We start from the raw sequence: 16759 nt of genomic DNA on the forward strand, positions 1-16759 counted from the left end.
AATGGATATTGTTCAATTGTCCATTTCAGGTTTAAGTGACTGGTTCGGTTTGAATGCGAATTACGCATTCATATTCATATGCATTCATATGCACACATTCACATTTGTGAACGCCAAGCAGACTGGAGCTCGCTCCAAAAGCAGGAAGTGGACTACAGTGCAGGGCATTCTGGGTAAATACAACCAAAACAAATGCTCTAGGCTAGTGTTAGCAGAAGAAATGGCTCGTGGTCTTTAGTCAAAGACAAAAGAGGAGTACTACACCTGCTAAAATATGACTCTACTCCATTTTTGTTGCACTCTTCTTCAGAGGTTTTCATGTGTTCCTTCAGTGGTTCTTGGTGCAGCGCCCCCACAGGCAAGGAGAGGAACGGTTTGGTTGGTTTCACTCGGTGTAGAGAGAAAGAACCACAGCAGCTGAAATGTAACAAATGTTGCAGTTTTGGTCACCAATCGAACTGATTATGTACAAATATTTTTTTAAGTAATTATGCAAAAAGATTCTATTATTTACACATACTTGTTAATAACTTCAATCTGTAATGGCTAAAATAAAACTAAAAGAAGTTTCTTGTGCTCAATTTTATACAAACGACAGTCAGTTTTCTATCAAAGCAAAATCTGAAGCTCAATAACATTAGCCATGCTTTTAGTCTGATCATATTAAAGATGCTGAGAGCAACAGCGTAATGACTGTTCAATCATATCAATGCCTCCCATTTGAATCTGGAATCAATAGCAGTATGTGGTTATTATGAAATGTATCTTGTTGCACTCCTGAGCTCTGCTCTCTGTATTTGTCCCTCCATCTTAACCTTCAGTCGGGGCTGGGTTACTGACAGACAGAATCGATACAAAGCCCGTCAGTGACAGGTTTCTGTTCTCTGAGCATGTTCTCAGTCTGCATAAAAAAAGAGGATTGTCAGAGTTAAGCGACTACATGTCAGCTCTGTTGGTGTCAGATGAACTCTTGTTATGAACCGGAGTGAAGCTTGCAAGAGAAAACAGGAATAGAACATCGGCTGCTTGCGATTGAAACATTCATCAAACGCCTGACACTGTCAGTCCAAACGCAAACTAAACACCAACCTTGTGTTTTTAATGTAGATCAAACAAAACTAGTCTTCCCAAAATACCAGCCCCAAACTTTAAGCATTGACGATGAAAGTTTGCATAATTGATTGGTGTTGGTGTTTTTTTTTTTTAGTGCAGCGCTGACCCTACTGCACTAATCATAAACCAAAACCGTACATTATTCTAGTTGCCTTTGGTTTACAAAGAGCTTTATAATTAATTAAATTAACAAATATTGGTATTCTACTGTATTTAGCAGAAGCTAATGCTAAAGCAAAGTAAAATAGCTAAAAATGTTTGCTCTTTAATCTGATCCTTTCTCCACATTAAGAGCAAAAAATATCCCAAAATGAAATGAACTGGATAACCATCGCTCAAATACTTCCCATGTGCAACAGTTTTCTCAATACAATTCTATTAAAACCATTGGTGAGAAGAGGTTTTTTATGCATATATCTACAGTATATATACTGTAGATATATATATATATATATATATATATATATGTAATATGACTTAATCAAAGCAAAGCTTTGTTTTAAAGGCTAATATCTATCCTCTTATCTCTACTAGTTATTTAAACTGAAAACAGAGACGCCTGTCTTTGTTTTTTCGCTGCTGTGATTTGTGCTGTGATGTTCGTTAAAGCAGCAGTTCCTTATTTGGTGGGTGACATTTGCTTGAACAAATGGACGCAGCCATATATTCATTTTTAAAATGACAGATGGACGGGGCAAACGGCACTGAGCAACCAGAAACAACACTTTGGATTACATCACCACAAACCACCTGCCTTTCCTCTCCATATACAGATATTTATGCCTTCTCTCCTTGTTCAATCATGGTAATAAAAGATCCACTGACTTGATGAAGGCCCAGAGATGTCCAGCGCAAGTCGACCATTTGACTTAAAGGTTAGGATAGATCTATGGTTTATACAAAACATGTTTATTACATTGTTTTTTTGCACAAATCATTCTTAAATAGATTTCAGTCTGCTCAGTCCTGTCACATTAAATCCAAATAAGATGCTTCTGGCCACGCCCCCAACTCAACATTTACATTCAAAAGTAAAAATGGCTGCAAACAGGTGCGCAATTATACAACCGTACATCTTCAAAAAGTAGAAGTGGAGCCTCCTGTGCAACCAACAACAATGCAGCAAGTAGTTTCGGAATGGCAAGTCATCAACAAAACATTGTCTTTTCCAGCAGCCATTGTACAGCTCATACCATGGTAAAACCAGCTGACCAAATGTGCTGGAACTCAGTTTGGGTTGCTAGATAACGGGCAGGTTTTTGAAATGACTCATTTTCCAGACACCAAAAACATTAAAAGGGACAGCATATGTATTTTCCTGCACAATAAAGTAGCCATGTTACCTTCAGTTGTTATAAAAATGTTTTCATATCAAGTCGGTTTATTTATATAGCACAATTACAAAAGTCTCAGCTGACCAAAGAGCTCCACAACAAACACAACAGATAACCGTATATATCCGTATATATAACCTATATGAGCTCAGCAGTTTCACCAGGTGTTTGCTAATTACTGCAGGCTAGTCTGAAGGAGCTGAGTAGGGGAGTAGCTGCATCTCAAAAGTGGGGCTTGAAAGAATCAAGGCAACACTGCAAATATGTTTTTGATGAGAGAATGACATTTAACATGATGGAAAGCTAAAATAAAAGTACATTTTACATCATACTACTCAAAAATGGCTGGATGCACTTTTTCCAAAAACATGCAAAATATGAATTTTCCATAATAGGTTCCCTTTAACACAGGGGTGCCCAAAGTGGGTCCTGGAGGGCCGGCATCCTGCATGTTTTAGTTCTCTCCCTGGTTTAATGCACCTGGATCAAATGATGGCTTGTTAGAGGCCTAAGAAGAACATTGACCTGCTGAAAAGGTTGTGACTTCCAGCAGGGGGAGAACTAAAACATGCAGGAAGCCGGGCCTCCAGGACCCACTTTGGGCACCCCTGCTTTAACCAGTTCAACAGTTAGCAAAAAGTTGGAAAACTACATTTTTACATGAGCTAATAGGAGAAGAGATTAAAGGAAAGACAGAAAACCTGAAGTCTACGCTAGGCCATGGCTGGGTCTGAGGCTTAGTGAGATAAATGTCACTTCTAACCCTGCCTTGGCCTAAGCAGCATAAATGGAGCGACCGTTCTCTCCTTATCATCAGCTGCACATGCACACTCCGCTCTCCGCTTCTCGCTCTAGAACAATTAGCCTTATGGCGGCTCAGAGCCTGTGAAATGTCATCCTGCCAGGTAAACTAGCTATTATATCACAAAGGCTGCAACTGAGTCAATTATGCGGCGTAGGAAAGAGAGGTAAAGAGCAGTGGAGGACGAGAACGGAACCGGGGCGATGCATTTAGTTCATCAGAAGAGAGGCCAGAGGGTCGGCGCTAACGGAGGCTGGGAGGAAGGAGAAACAGAGACGGAGGGTGTCGCTTCACAAGGTCTGTCAATGGTATGTTAATACGACATTTACTTCACAGCAGACCTCATGATCTAATTGCAAAACACGTAAAGTTACCCAACAGTCTCATATGGGAGGTTATTCCTCCCTGCTAAGTTTATTAAATTGAGTTTCATCCATATTTAAGGTAGCAAATACAAAACAAGCCGTATTTTGTGTTTCACTGCTCTTTGATGATTCACAATAAGCAGGCTCAACAATGTGTGCAAATATTTTAAACCAGCAGAAATGCATAAAAAGACTAAATAAAAGCAAATGATTAGAAAGTTTCAAAATGAGACTTTTCAAAAAAAAAAACTCCCAAATATAACGTCACAAATCAGCAGGCTCCTCCCCTAGCAACACCACAGAAACCCAGCCCGTTACCTAGCAACCCCAGCAGAGTTCCGCCTGTTACCTAGCAACCAAAGTAACATGACCAAACATGTTTGGTCATGTTACCATTCAGAAACCACTTGCTGCATTCTTGTTGGTTATGCTGGAGGCTCCACTTCTGCTTTTCAAAGACGTACAGTTATGTTATCATGAATCTGTTTGCAGCTATTTTCATGTGTGAGTATAAACGTTGAGTTGGGGGGGCGTGGCCAGCATCAAATTATTTGGATTTAAAGTGACAAGACGCCCTAAAACAGCTGATTGTGAACTGAGCAGACTAACATCTCATTATCTAAGAATAATGTTATGCACAAAATGTTATGAACATGTTTTGTATAAACCTGTTAAAGGAAGCAGGGTGGGTCACATTTAAATGTAGTGTTTCTGAGGGGTTTAAGTTGTTGGTGTATCCACTCCTCCAAAAAGCCGGTGCCAACATCTGTTCCACGTTTGACATTTTGCAAAGCATCACAACACATTAAAGTTCAGAAATGATTCAGAGGTGAGCGCAGTGAACTCCAAACTGTGAGGCAACTTCTAAAAGCAAACTTGTCACAGCTGCTGTCCTCTCAGACCAGATGGAGGCGGATGCGCGGGGCTCGTGAAGGTGGCCCCTGAGGGACCCCAGCCCATCCCCTAAACACCCCTGAACCGGGGCTGAGGCAGGGCAAATGGACCTGCTCTCTGCCTCTCGCCTGCTGCGTAGGCCACTTCCCCACGACTCTGCCTCCTATTTACCCATTCCCTCCCGTGGCGGACGGCGCCTAAATGCCAGCACGGTCCACCTGGGCTTAGCCAAGCCTGTCCCTCCTGCGAGGGGTCGAACGTGACACGCAGCGCCCAGAGCGCTCACCCCTGACAGGAACACAATGGCCCAGGGCTTAGCTGGCTGCATGTCTGGGTACAGATAATGTTGTTAATCGTGCAAAGTGGAAAACAGCTTCCCAGAACAATGAGGAACTGACAGAGCGGTCATTGGAAAATACCTGCTAACTCCTCAGGACACACCAACATGAAAACACACAATACTGCGAATGCAAACAAGTAGCATGCGCATTTCTTTGTCACATAGTTACAAAATGAGGAACGTTTTCCAATGTTGTCACATTAAGAATGTAAACTTCAATGTAATTTTGAAAGGCAAGGTAGTGTCTACCAGGGGTGTGTAGAGTATCCAAAGCATATTTTTACTCAAGTAAAAGCTGAGGTGGTCAGTACGACTGAAAAACGTATAACGCTTTCATATCAGTTGAAATCAACTAATCAGTTGATTAGGTTTTATTTTTAAATATATGAAATGTTACCAAACTGGTGATGTGACCTTTCCTGTTATATCCACAACCAACAAGAACGCAGCAAATGGTTTCTGGATGGTAACTTTACAACAAAACAATAATCTTTTCCAGCAGCCATTGTACAGCGCACAAAGCTCCACTTTGGTTGCTAGGTAGCGAGTGGAGTTTCACTGTGGTTGCTAGGTAACGAGGCAGTGCCTGCGGATTCGTGGCGTTACATTCTGGAGGTTTTTGAAGCGTCTCGTTTTCCAGACCCCAAAAACTCGACCTTATTGCCAAGAAACGGCTGGGTGATCTATTTTTATTTATTTATTTATTAACGCTTGGGCTGTTTTGAAGTACAAAAACTTGCCGTAATAAGTAAAGTAAATAAGAAATAAAGTATATTTGATTTGAATTGAGTTATTCATTCATAAGGAAATCTAGCATGTCCTTCTTTAAAGAAAAAATGCACTATTTTCAGATCAACATCCACCTTGGATAAAACTTGGACATTTGGATAAAAACACCTAATTTCCAGCTAATATACAAAATAACAAAAACACTTTCTGTGTTTGCTGTATGCATCTTTCTATATTTATTTTACTGTGCAGCTCGTTCCTCCATACAGGCTGTTGTAGCCAATTACTGCTGCTAGCTGCTCAGATGCTGTCGGGCTGAGTGGCAGCCTCCCCAGCTCGCCTACATCTGGGGTGTGAGGGGTACGTGTCGCAAACACTCACACGTCCTAGAAATCCACTCTGTTTATCACCTGCTGACATTCATATTCATGTCACTATGCCTCTCTGGCCTGAGCGAGGATTCAGCGCCTCGCTGACCAGCACACTGTTTAAAACCAACCCCTCTCTAATGTATCAATACTCTGATTTGCAAAGGTAACAAAGCAATTCATACATTACTGTTCTGTATCTTTACTGGGCTATAAATATATGTGAAATAATCCATTCTAAAGCTTGAGAGAATTGTTAATATCGCAAAATAACATAAATTAAGCACAGAACAATGTATTTGTGTTTTACTTTCTTCATTTTGTGAGATTAAATTTACATCCATCAAGATAAAAAACTGCAGAATTTAGTTTTTAACATGAATCTTAGGAAGAGACTAAATATTTAACATTAGGAAATATGTAGCCTTTCTGTTTGTTTTTAAACAACTGGATGCTTAATTATGGCGATCCTTAAAGTGTAGACTTTGGAAATAGATCAAAGTCGAACTGCAGATCTATGCAGAACCTGCCCATATGTTAGTTTTTTGGTTTTGTTTTTATGATGAGGAAGATGAGGGCTAGAATTGCAAAACTGAACATTTGATTCAACAAATATGAGTTTTCCAGAAGCTGCGAAGAATTAACTTGTGACATTTAAGCAACTTCTTTTGATTTTTGATAGTGACCAACATTTTGAAAACAAGCTTCTCACTGTAGACAGGATCTTTGGGAGAGGAAGCTAATGCTAATGCTAACACCTTCTCTCTGTTTTTATATTACTTGTTGATAGTTTGGATATTTAAATTAATCGTACGTCTACAAAACTTTGCCTTCTCCTGCAGGCCTCTACCAATCGGCTATTGTGTAGCTTGATAGAAAAGCTTTGCATTATCAGATTTGTAATTTTCACTTTCTATAATATTTTCCATTTTATAGGTTCGGTTCTGTGGTCTGGATTGACTTTCATTTCATCTGAATCCGTATTGAATTTTGCTTTACTGTGATGAAAACGTTTACATTCATCAGAACTCAGGAAAGGTCGCAGATTTTTCGGTCAAAATTATTTGCATATCGCTTCCCAATTTGCAGATAACTTCATAGCACATACCTAAAATATGAAAAAGAAAATCTGGCATGTTGGGGAATCTGTTAAAATAGGTAGTTAGAAGCATTTTTAAAGGACGCATTAACAACTACACATGAAATATGATTAGTTGGAGTTGTTTATTTTTTAACATTTTTAATAAATCACTTCTAAAATATCTGCAATTGAAGCATTTTCTCTTTAAGAATTATGAAATAAGCAGCTATAAAACATGCCTTCTTAAAGTTAGAGATGATGTGGCTCACTATTTTGAAATTTTTCCATCAGCTCTTTGATATTACTGAAACGGTCAACTCCAGGTTTGTTCCCTGGACAATGCAGACATTTGCCAACGTTTACCAAATCCAGAATATTTAAGGTCAGAGAGGTTGCAACTCAAACAAAAGAAGTAAAATTCTTCATTTTTCTTGTTTTTAGATTTTTATGAAACTGTGCTGAGCTTCTCTTTGCGGCGCACGTTAACCTTCGTGACGGGACTTGGCCCGTGTTGGTGTGTGTTTACTCATGTGTCTGTTGGCTGGTGTGTGTGAATCACAGGGGGCTTCTCTTCCCTGTTTGGCTCGGAGTTTGGCAGCCAGGCGAACGCTGCCATGCGTACGAAAACATGCAGGAATGGGCCTGGAATCAAGGTCAGGCCTGGAAAACGATGTAGGAACACTCGTAGGACCTGACTTTCTGCTGAGTTTGGCATTGTGTTTGCCGTCTCTCGAGGCCGCGGCCTGGAGTTTCCCTTCACAGTCAGCAGCACCAACCTGAAACGGTCTGCTGGAAGACGAGTCAGGGAAAATGTTTGGAGACTCCTGGTGTTCTGGGAAACTACAACCTCTTTTGGCACAAATGCGTCCAACCTCTGTAAAAGATTAAAGCTGACCTGTTATGCTTCCTTGAATGGGTTTATGAGCTAAACAAAACATGTTCATTACATTTTTGGATGATCAGATTTTAGTCTTTAAAATGAGCTGTTTGAGTGTCTGTCACTTGAAATCCAGATAAGCTGCTGCTGGCCACGCCCCCAAACTCAACATGCAAAAATGGCTGAAAACAGATGCACAATTATACAACCCGAAATCTTTGAAAAGTAGAAGTGGAGCCTCCTGCACAACCAACAAGAATATTTTTAGGAGTAAATTACCTGAAAATATAAGAAATTTTAAAAAGTATGTTTTCTTTTAAACTGAAATCTTGTTTTTTTTTTAAAAAATAAAATAAAAAAAATCTAGTTTCATGTGTTTAATTTTTAAAATGTGATGTCTGACTAATTATAATAAGTCAACAACAAAACACTTGTCTCTTCCAGCAGCCATTTTACAGCACATCCAGTGATAAAACCAGCTGTCCAAACGTGCTGGAGCTCAGCTGCGGTTGCTAGGTAACGGATGGAGTTCCACTGTGGTTGCTAGGTAACGTTACATTCCAGAGGGTTTTGAAATGGCTCGTTTTCCAGACACAAAAAAAACATTAAATTATTACTAAGAAACGGTTGAGACATAAATGGAAGTACAAAGAAATCAGAATTTTGCATCATCTCTAAAACCTGCTAGACAAAGAGCTCTCTTCCCTAAGAAAATTTCTCTGCATGTTAGTGAAATACAGTTGTGTTGAAATGAATCACATAATAGCAACATTATCCAATCAAAATGTTGAAAAACATCCATTTTACTCTCAAAATGTCAGGAGGACACCGACGGAAAGTACAAAGACACAGAGATCAGAGAGGCCCCATACCACTTTTGTGCTGACCTTAAAAAGAGAGGCGCACTGTGCAAACATCTGGTCCATCAGCTGGATCCTATGCATCAGCGGGCACAGGGACACACTGGGACAGGTTGGCGGCTGCCTTTGACAGCAACAGTTAATTTCCAACATAATCAATTTATGTGCAGCTCCATAATAACCATCTGTGTTCAGCATGAGGAGGACAGTCCTGAGGAAGAAAACGGCGCTGGTTGATCCTCTTCTCCATCAGCAATGCCAGGAGCAAAAAAGAGGAGAAGAAGGTGGAGGTGGCAGGAAACTAAGAGAAGAGGAGTAAAAAGGCAAGTAAATCTCGAAAGAAAGAGTTACTGTTTTCAGGCTGGTTGCTAATTATTCATTTTGTATTTGACAAAAGCATGAAAGAAACAGACGAATACAAGGCACACAACAAGAATGAGCATTTCTGAGCTTTCCGTTACATTTGGAAAGCTGAACTCAGGAATCAATGAATAATAAAATATTTAGCTCCATTAGCACTAAATGTACTTTTCCTGATAAATTGTAAAGCACCAATTTACTTTACTGTTTAGTAAACTTTTGTGTCTTTGACACATGGTTGAATTTAGCGCTTTAGCATTAGCTTAATACTCTGTTGGAATAGGGCATTATTTGTTCACATTAGCAATGCTAGCTGCTGTGTTAGCACAGTTAGACCAGCGTTGTTTCTAATCAATAAAACATCCTGTGTCCAATTTACAAATATATTCCAGTCATCATCCATATTTGCACTGGTGGACGCTGCTAACTAGAAGTTAGAGGACTAATCGTAAACATTAGTTCTGCTAATGCTAGCGTGCTATAGTAACATATTATTCAGCAGAAGCTAATGATAAAGCGCTAAATTCAACCATCTGTCAAAGACTCAAAAGTTTACAAAACAAAAAGTAAATAAGTGCTTTAGGATTCATCAGGAAAAGTTAACTTAAGTGTGACAAACATTTTCAAAGTTAGCAAAATGCTTAAGCATTAAGTGAAAAATTAGCTCCTGTGTTAGCGCATTAGCGGGTTAGCAGAAGTGTTTTAAAGAGTAGCTTGGCTACAGTATATTTTATTGTCACAAAATGCTTTTAAAAGTAAATAACTGCTTTGAAAACAGTGGAAATGTTCCAGTATTTGTAGGTGTAATGGCGAGTAAAACATTTTCCGTTTAATTTTCTGGGTCAAAGGAGTTAAACACACCAGATGCAAACACTTCAGATAAAGTTGGTCGTCTCCACATTTCCCTGTTTTTCATTTGGTTTTCCTGCAAGGTTAGCGCCGTTGGCACTGGAACGCGGGTGTATCCTCATCCACCTCCGATGTCAGGATTTTCTGGGGAGGTGTCACTCAGGCGGTTCCTGAAACACCTTGGTGAGCCAATTACACCGCGGCTGTCAGAGCCAATAGCAAGCGGCGCCTCACACTCCGACACCCACAGCTTGGCTGGAGTGAAACAAAACATGAAAACGGAATCCGGCTCTGGCGACCTTTCACCCCGCAACATGCAATTTTCATAAGAGTAATTAGCATAATGTCCCGGCTCCTGCAGATCGCCTCTGACTTGTTTTGACCTTAAAGATTTTTGCATTTTGAGATTAATTTAGTAAACAGAAGTGATTTAATGGCTTTGTAAGTTGGATTAATAACACATGTTTAATGATTCTGGTATGATTTATTTCATTTTGAGCAAAAATTTAGAAATTTAGGGGCTCAAAAGTTAGCAATAGCATAGCATCTGTTTATTTGTATTTCATATTTTTCCAAACAAAATGTATAAATCAGATAAAAAGTTTTCTTTCTTAGACTTTTGTGTAAAGTAACAACAAAGATATTTTTAAATTACAAGAATAAATTCATAATATTTAGTAATAGTTATTTTAATGAGAAGAGCTTCGATAGAGCGGTTCTTTCTTTCAATATATTTCCTTATTTTTGAAAAATTGATAAAGTATAACTTTACAAGATGCTCAACATTCCTCATTTTAAAAGTTCCTAATAAAATTACTACTTCATTCACCTAATATTACGACGTTATTATGATAACATCTTTATTTTCGTATTTTGTCGACCTTATTGTTGCACTACTGTGTTTTTTCCAAGTGTTTGACTATTTTCCGTACAACCTAATTCCTGTAATATTTTTACTTTATTCATAATATATTGACTTTATTCTCGACATTGCATTTTATTTCTTACCTCCGCCCTAATAAGAGGTAATAATAGATACAGTTTAAAAATTCTCTGTAACCAACTTGACTTCCTCCGTTAAACTTTATGCCTCCTTTTGTTGTTGTCCAGCTGCATTTCCATTACAAATGAGAGCAAAAATTTGTCCATTTTCAGCTAATTTAAAAAAAAATCACAATTGTACAATTGCTTTATTTTTATTAAACAAAAAACTTGATTCAAATCAGACATTGTTCACATTATAAGTCCTTAAAACCCTGCCATCCTCCTACCACTTCCTGTTGTCTTCTTCATGGATGATAAGAAATTGGCTTATTTTGCAAAATAAACTAATTTCAATGTCTTTTTCTTTTTTTCAAAATGTATTTGCAAAACGTTAAACTGTCATTGGAAACAAGTTGACAGTTTTACTTTCACACTGTCACTATAGTAACCATACCTAAACACTGATTTTCTAATATTCGTCTCTTTCAACCCAAACAAACGGTAATTGAAACCATCAAAGCAAAGCTCAGGTGTTTGAACGGGTTCTTAAAAATATAAATATATATATTTAATCCATCCAACCTGTGATGCATTATACATGTGCTGCATGAATGTCCATGTGTCCCTGTACATCCTCCGCCGTCCTAATTGACATGCATCAGGCCTTAGCAGCTGTGAAGCTTTCTGAGGGTGTGTGTGTGTGTGTGTGTGTAGTGTATAGCTCTCAGCAAAGCCCTTGCATCCTCTAGGCCACCTGGACATAATGGCCTTCAGCTGCCACCATCACCACCAATACAAGCAGCAGCAGGAGCCGAGAGAGAGAGCCATTTCCAACACATGCATTCATTTTCTTTCTATCAAACATGGACGTCTGCTATTGTGTATTTGGCTGTGTGCTAAAAAAACGAACAAAAACGAAAAAACACAGGTTCCACGTTTAGCATACAGAGGCTGCTTTCGTTCAGGTCTTTAAAAATATTCTTAAGTCAAAAACCTGCAGTCTGTCCTGGGATTCTAACAATGTGAATTTTCTTTATGATTTTAATTAATTTTGGGTCATTTAGGAGTTCAGAAAGCTTTCAAATGGTCACCTGATTCAGAATCCAAGGTGAGGAAGTTCTGGACATCCAGAAGAATCCAGAACCACTAAGAGACCATCCACAAGAACCATCCAGATGAACCAGTAAGAGACCATCCAGACGAACCATCCAGATGAACCAGTAAGAGACCAGTACCTTTTCCCTTTAGAGCTACATAAAGCAAGCAGAACGCTATTGGAACATAAATTACTTGAAGTGAAGATAAACAATCAGACCAAGGTAAGTCGCTGTTTTCCAGTCTCTGTGGCGTTCTGGAAGGTTTTGGATCAACGGTTTTGCTTTTTCTCTAATCTGACTTTTGGTAAATTAGTTTAAGGTTTGTATAATTTAGTATTTATTTGCTGGCCTCTGAGCGGTGTTTGAAATCCGTATTCCACCTACAACCTTCGATCTGGTTTGGTTGAAGTGAACTTTGATCGGAGACCGCTCCAAAAGCAGGAAGTGGACTACAGCGCAGGGCATTCTGGGTAAATGCAACCAAAACAAACCCAGAGGAAATGAGTCGTGGTTTTTAGCCAAAGACAAGAGAAATCCTCCAACTGCTAAAATTTGACGCCACTCCATTTTTGTTTATATTTCATGAAGAAGGAAGTTGTGCTCAGTGAAGTTTTTGTGTTGTTTCCTTCAGTGGTTTTTGGTGCAGCGCCCCCACAGGCCAGGAGGGGAACAGGTTGCTCAAAGGGTTTGGTTGGTTTGAACCGCAGCAGCTGAAAATGTAACAAATGTTGCGTTTTTCCCCCGAATCAAACTGAGTCCATCAGGTATGAAAACACCCTAAACTTATGTTCAATAATTCATAAGAATATTTGTGTTTTATAGCTTAAGTTAAAGCTACCAGCTGGAAATATAAATAATATAAATATATGCTGCTGAGGTGTGTGTTTCTTTAAGGTTTCCATTTCCCTTACAGAAGTTTGATTTCCCTATCGGTGTCTCTTTGTTCATATTGAACATGTGATCCGTGTGTGTACATTTGAATCCTCTTTTTTTCTGCCCTGCCTTCACGTCTTGATTCGTTTTTTTTCCTCCTATATCAGAAGCCTTTGATTCTGTCCCGCTTCTCAATTCTTCATGGAACCTCAGCATTTCAAAGAGTTTCCCTCTCCCCCTCCTCCGCCTTCCCAGGCGGAGCGCCGGCCAAGTCTGAGAGGGACTGCCCATCAGAGGTTGGCTGCTATCACGGGGGGCCGCGTGTCTCCAATTCAGGTCAGCCTTGGCTACAGACGGGGGCTTAAAAGCGAGCCACAACGCGTCCTGTGATCCCAGTAAGCACGCTTGTTAGTGGAATTGATAACGCACCCATACACCTGGGTCCTCTGAAGTTGGCATGGCATTTTAGAGGGGAAGACGGGGAGCCGGGGCAGCCAGCTACCGCGTGCGAACTTGTCAAACCAGAGAGAAGGAGGGATGAGTCGGGGGATGGAGAAAGGTCTTTTTGGCATGTGACGAAACAGAATATGTTTGCGAGAGCGACCTAGAACATTGTGGAATTGTGTACAAATGCAGGGCATATGGCAGGGAACCATTCTGAGAATCCTAAATACGCTTTGGCTCCATCGTGTTACACCCTGTAATTTCTTCTTGTGAAAAGTTTGAACGTGTAAATCACATCCAGACCGCCGCAGCTCCTTATTCGGCGTTCCAGACTCCACAGTAGATCCTTGAACATGACAGTTGTGTGATTAAATGTTATCAAATCCAAGCAGATTTTATCTGCTGAAGTTCTTATTTCCACCATCTCAGCAGAAATGTTTTGTGCTAATGTGTCATTTTGAGTCTATTGCAAGTTTTCTGCAAAAATTGTGAAAAACATTAAGTGATGCTAACTCCCACCTGCAGGTGGCAGTGTTTCTTATTTCTACTCCACTGCTTCCTTTGCTTCACTTTCAAGTGAAGAAGTCTCATTTACTGTCGTACAAAACGCAAATATTACAACATTCCTTGCAAACATTTGTTTTAAGTCAATAATTTCCTAATTTTGATGAAACGTTATAAGTGAAACTGCAAGTAACAAAAAGTCACACTTACCGTCTCACATAAGCGCAAATATTTCTATATTAGCACCACGAAATCTTTGGTTTTGATTACAAAAAAAACTGTGAAATCCTGGAGACTAAATGTTAAAAATGTTCTATATGATGGAAGAGACAGATATTTACTAAAACCATAACGGTTTGTTAATGGATTTACATTCACAGTGTTGATCACCTCTGCTCATGACGGCCTCGTACATCCGGCCTGACGTCACGCTCGTTGTTTTCCTCTGCGTGTTTGAAAAGCCGGCGCCGCCGCAGCTGCTCCGACGCGCCTCGCCGTTCCCAACCCCAGCGACGGCAACGCTCTCAGATGCCACATTTATGATAATCAGAGTATAATTCATTTATTGGGCCTACCTTTGCCATGTGTTGACCCCACGGCCATGTTGCCAGCTCACATCTGGCTGCGTGGTGCGCCGCGCGGTCCTGGATGGAATTTGCCCCCGGTGATGGGGCATCTGGGAGCCCAGATGAAGCCGAGGCTTGATGAGGGCTTTGTCTATTATGGATATGGGGCTTTATGGAGACTTTGACAGCTGTGCATTGACAGTCTCCTGAGCAGGAGGCCTACTTCAGCAGTTGTGCTCTTTCTGTTGTCTAGAATGCAGAAAATAAACACAGAGCTCTGGATATTGGACGGGTTCGGTTGGTGCCGCACATTTTAGAGGAAAAGGTGCGAAAACTGGACTGCAAGGTCGGCAACTTCTTGGTTTTTATTTAACCTCGAAGAAATTTGTTCAAAATGACAGAATCCCTTCAAAACATCACCAAAAACAACATTCATACCAAAATCATACCAAGTATTATTGCCTAGTTTCTAGTGAAAATATTTTAAAACATTGAAATAAGACAAAAATAATTTAAAAGGAAGTTCTCAGCAACATGCAGGAGCTTGTTTTATGTAAATAATTCCTTAATATTAAAAACTTCTAGTTGAACTTACAGATTTTTTTAACTTATGTCGTTATAAGTAAAATATCAGCTTTAAATAATTATTGACTTCAAGCTTCTTTGACCTTTGTCAGAATAAACGTCACCGAATCACGTGGAGGCGCCATGATGGACGGGAACATTGAACCCATGGTTTCCACAAGTTGTTTTTGCCACCATATTCATCTAACAGGGGCTCATTATTATTAGTAATCAATTATTATGAATTTTCCTTTGGGACTAATAAAGTATTTTTGAATTGAATTAGAATATTTACAAAAGTTTGACCTGGCTGGCTTTAAAATCCAAACCAAAGTTTCTCCATCTTGATGTTTGATCTGATCAAATCACTGACTTGATTTATACCACGGATAACGATTACTTTCTTTTTTTTAAAACCTGATACCAATAACCGAGAGTTTTCTCAACCCAAAGGCCGATAATCGATAACATACCTGGAAATAATTAAGACTGGTGAGAGAAACATGTAAAGCCGTGACATCAGCACTCTGAACAAAAACAGTCGACTCTTTAAAAGATAAAACATTTTGAAATGGAAAACTATTACTAAGCTAACGTGTGAAAATATATCAACAGAAACCATTAATCGAATGAACGTCTATGAAAAAAGGTGCATTAATTATTAATATAAAAGAAAAACGAGATCCGTCGAAACAAGCCAGGATTCAGAAAAATGCACAAGACGACTTCAATCAGGGATATTTGTCTTTCTTCATCAAAAGATTTACAATAAACGGCAAGTTTGGTTTGCATCTTCATCCCTGTGATTATTTCTGGAATGAAATCCACAGAATCAGGCGACCAACAGGAGTTTAACGCGCGCATCGCGGCGGAGTGAACCGCTTTCTGAAGAGCGTAAACCTCCTGCAAAGAGTCGAGATCCTGCTGAAAAGGTACTCTAGTCTAGAAACTACACACAAAAATACTTTAGCTGCTCGAACTCATGAGGCGCGTCTTGTTGTGCGACCCAACAGCGCTAAGTGACGAGTTCGGGGAAAATAGAGGCATCTACAGACCAAGCCGAGCCGTCGCCCTCCAACCTCCCTCCTGCCCGCCATTTGTGAAGGATTTGGGGATTTCATAATTTCCTGTTCTTTCTGAAAAAGGGGGATGGCAGCACCTGGTCCGCACAGCTGTACTTCATTTAGAGAGCAATTTGAAAAGAGCGAGGGGGAGAGGAGAGGAGCGAAGCAGCCTTGTCATTAAGGGCTCCAGAATGGCCTCCGTTTGTTAGACACATGGCACAGAGTTAATGCTGCTGAATGGGGAATAGGCGCTGTTGATGCTGTCACAAATTTCTCATAAGTGCTATGACATCTGAAAAAGCCACTCCAAGAGCAGGGTGGTGGGGATCAGGGGGGCTTCACATTTTCCTTATCAAAGACGTTTTTTTGTAGGTAATTGACAGCTGCGGCGAGGATGTAAGCATGTTTCTGACGGCTAAGATGGAGGTTCTATTTGTGTACCATTTCATCCTGGAGTTTGTTGTGTACGCAGGTGAAGGCGTACACAACGAGTTGACAGTGAGAATAATAACCAGGGCGTTGGTAAACGAAGGTGATGCAAAGGTTTGCTGCGCCGTTGCTCCTAATTGATTGCGACGCGCGCATGTGAGGCGGGATCAAAGGCAAACGCTTTATTGCCACATCACAGGGCCCGGCTGCATTTTCAATTCTACCAATCTGTCCAAACAGTCACATAAAATCCTGCGATGAA

The 16759-nt window shown here is 40.0% G+C and overlaps 1 long non-coding RNA gene across 1 annotated transcript in view; it reads left to right on the forward strand.

Annotated features, from left to right (window-relative positions):
- LOC114134040 (uncharacterized) overlaps positions 1-10572 on the forward strand; it is a 29963-nt gene extending 19391 nt beyond the window's left edge. Inside the window, exons 3-4 of the long non-coding RNA XR_003593333.1 lie at positions 8725-8875; positions 8959-10572. This is a non-coding gene — a long non-coding RNA (uncharacterized LOC114134040). The remainder of the gene's footprint in view (positions 1-8724; positions 8876-8958) is intronic.
- The last annotated feature ends 6187 nt before the right edge of the window (positions 10573-16759 follow it).

Source organism: Xiphophorus couchianus, chromosome 19, assembly GCF_001444195.1.
Source record: "Xiphophorus couchianus chromosome 19, X_couchianus-1.0, whole genome shotgun sequence".
NCBI lineage: Eukaryota > Metazoa > Chordata > Actinopteri > Cyprinodontiformes > Poeciliidae > Xiphophorus > Xiphophorus couchianus.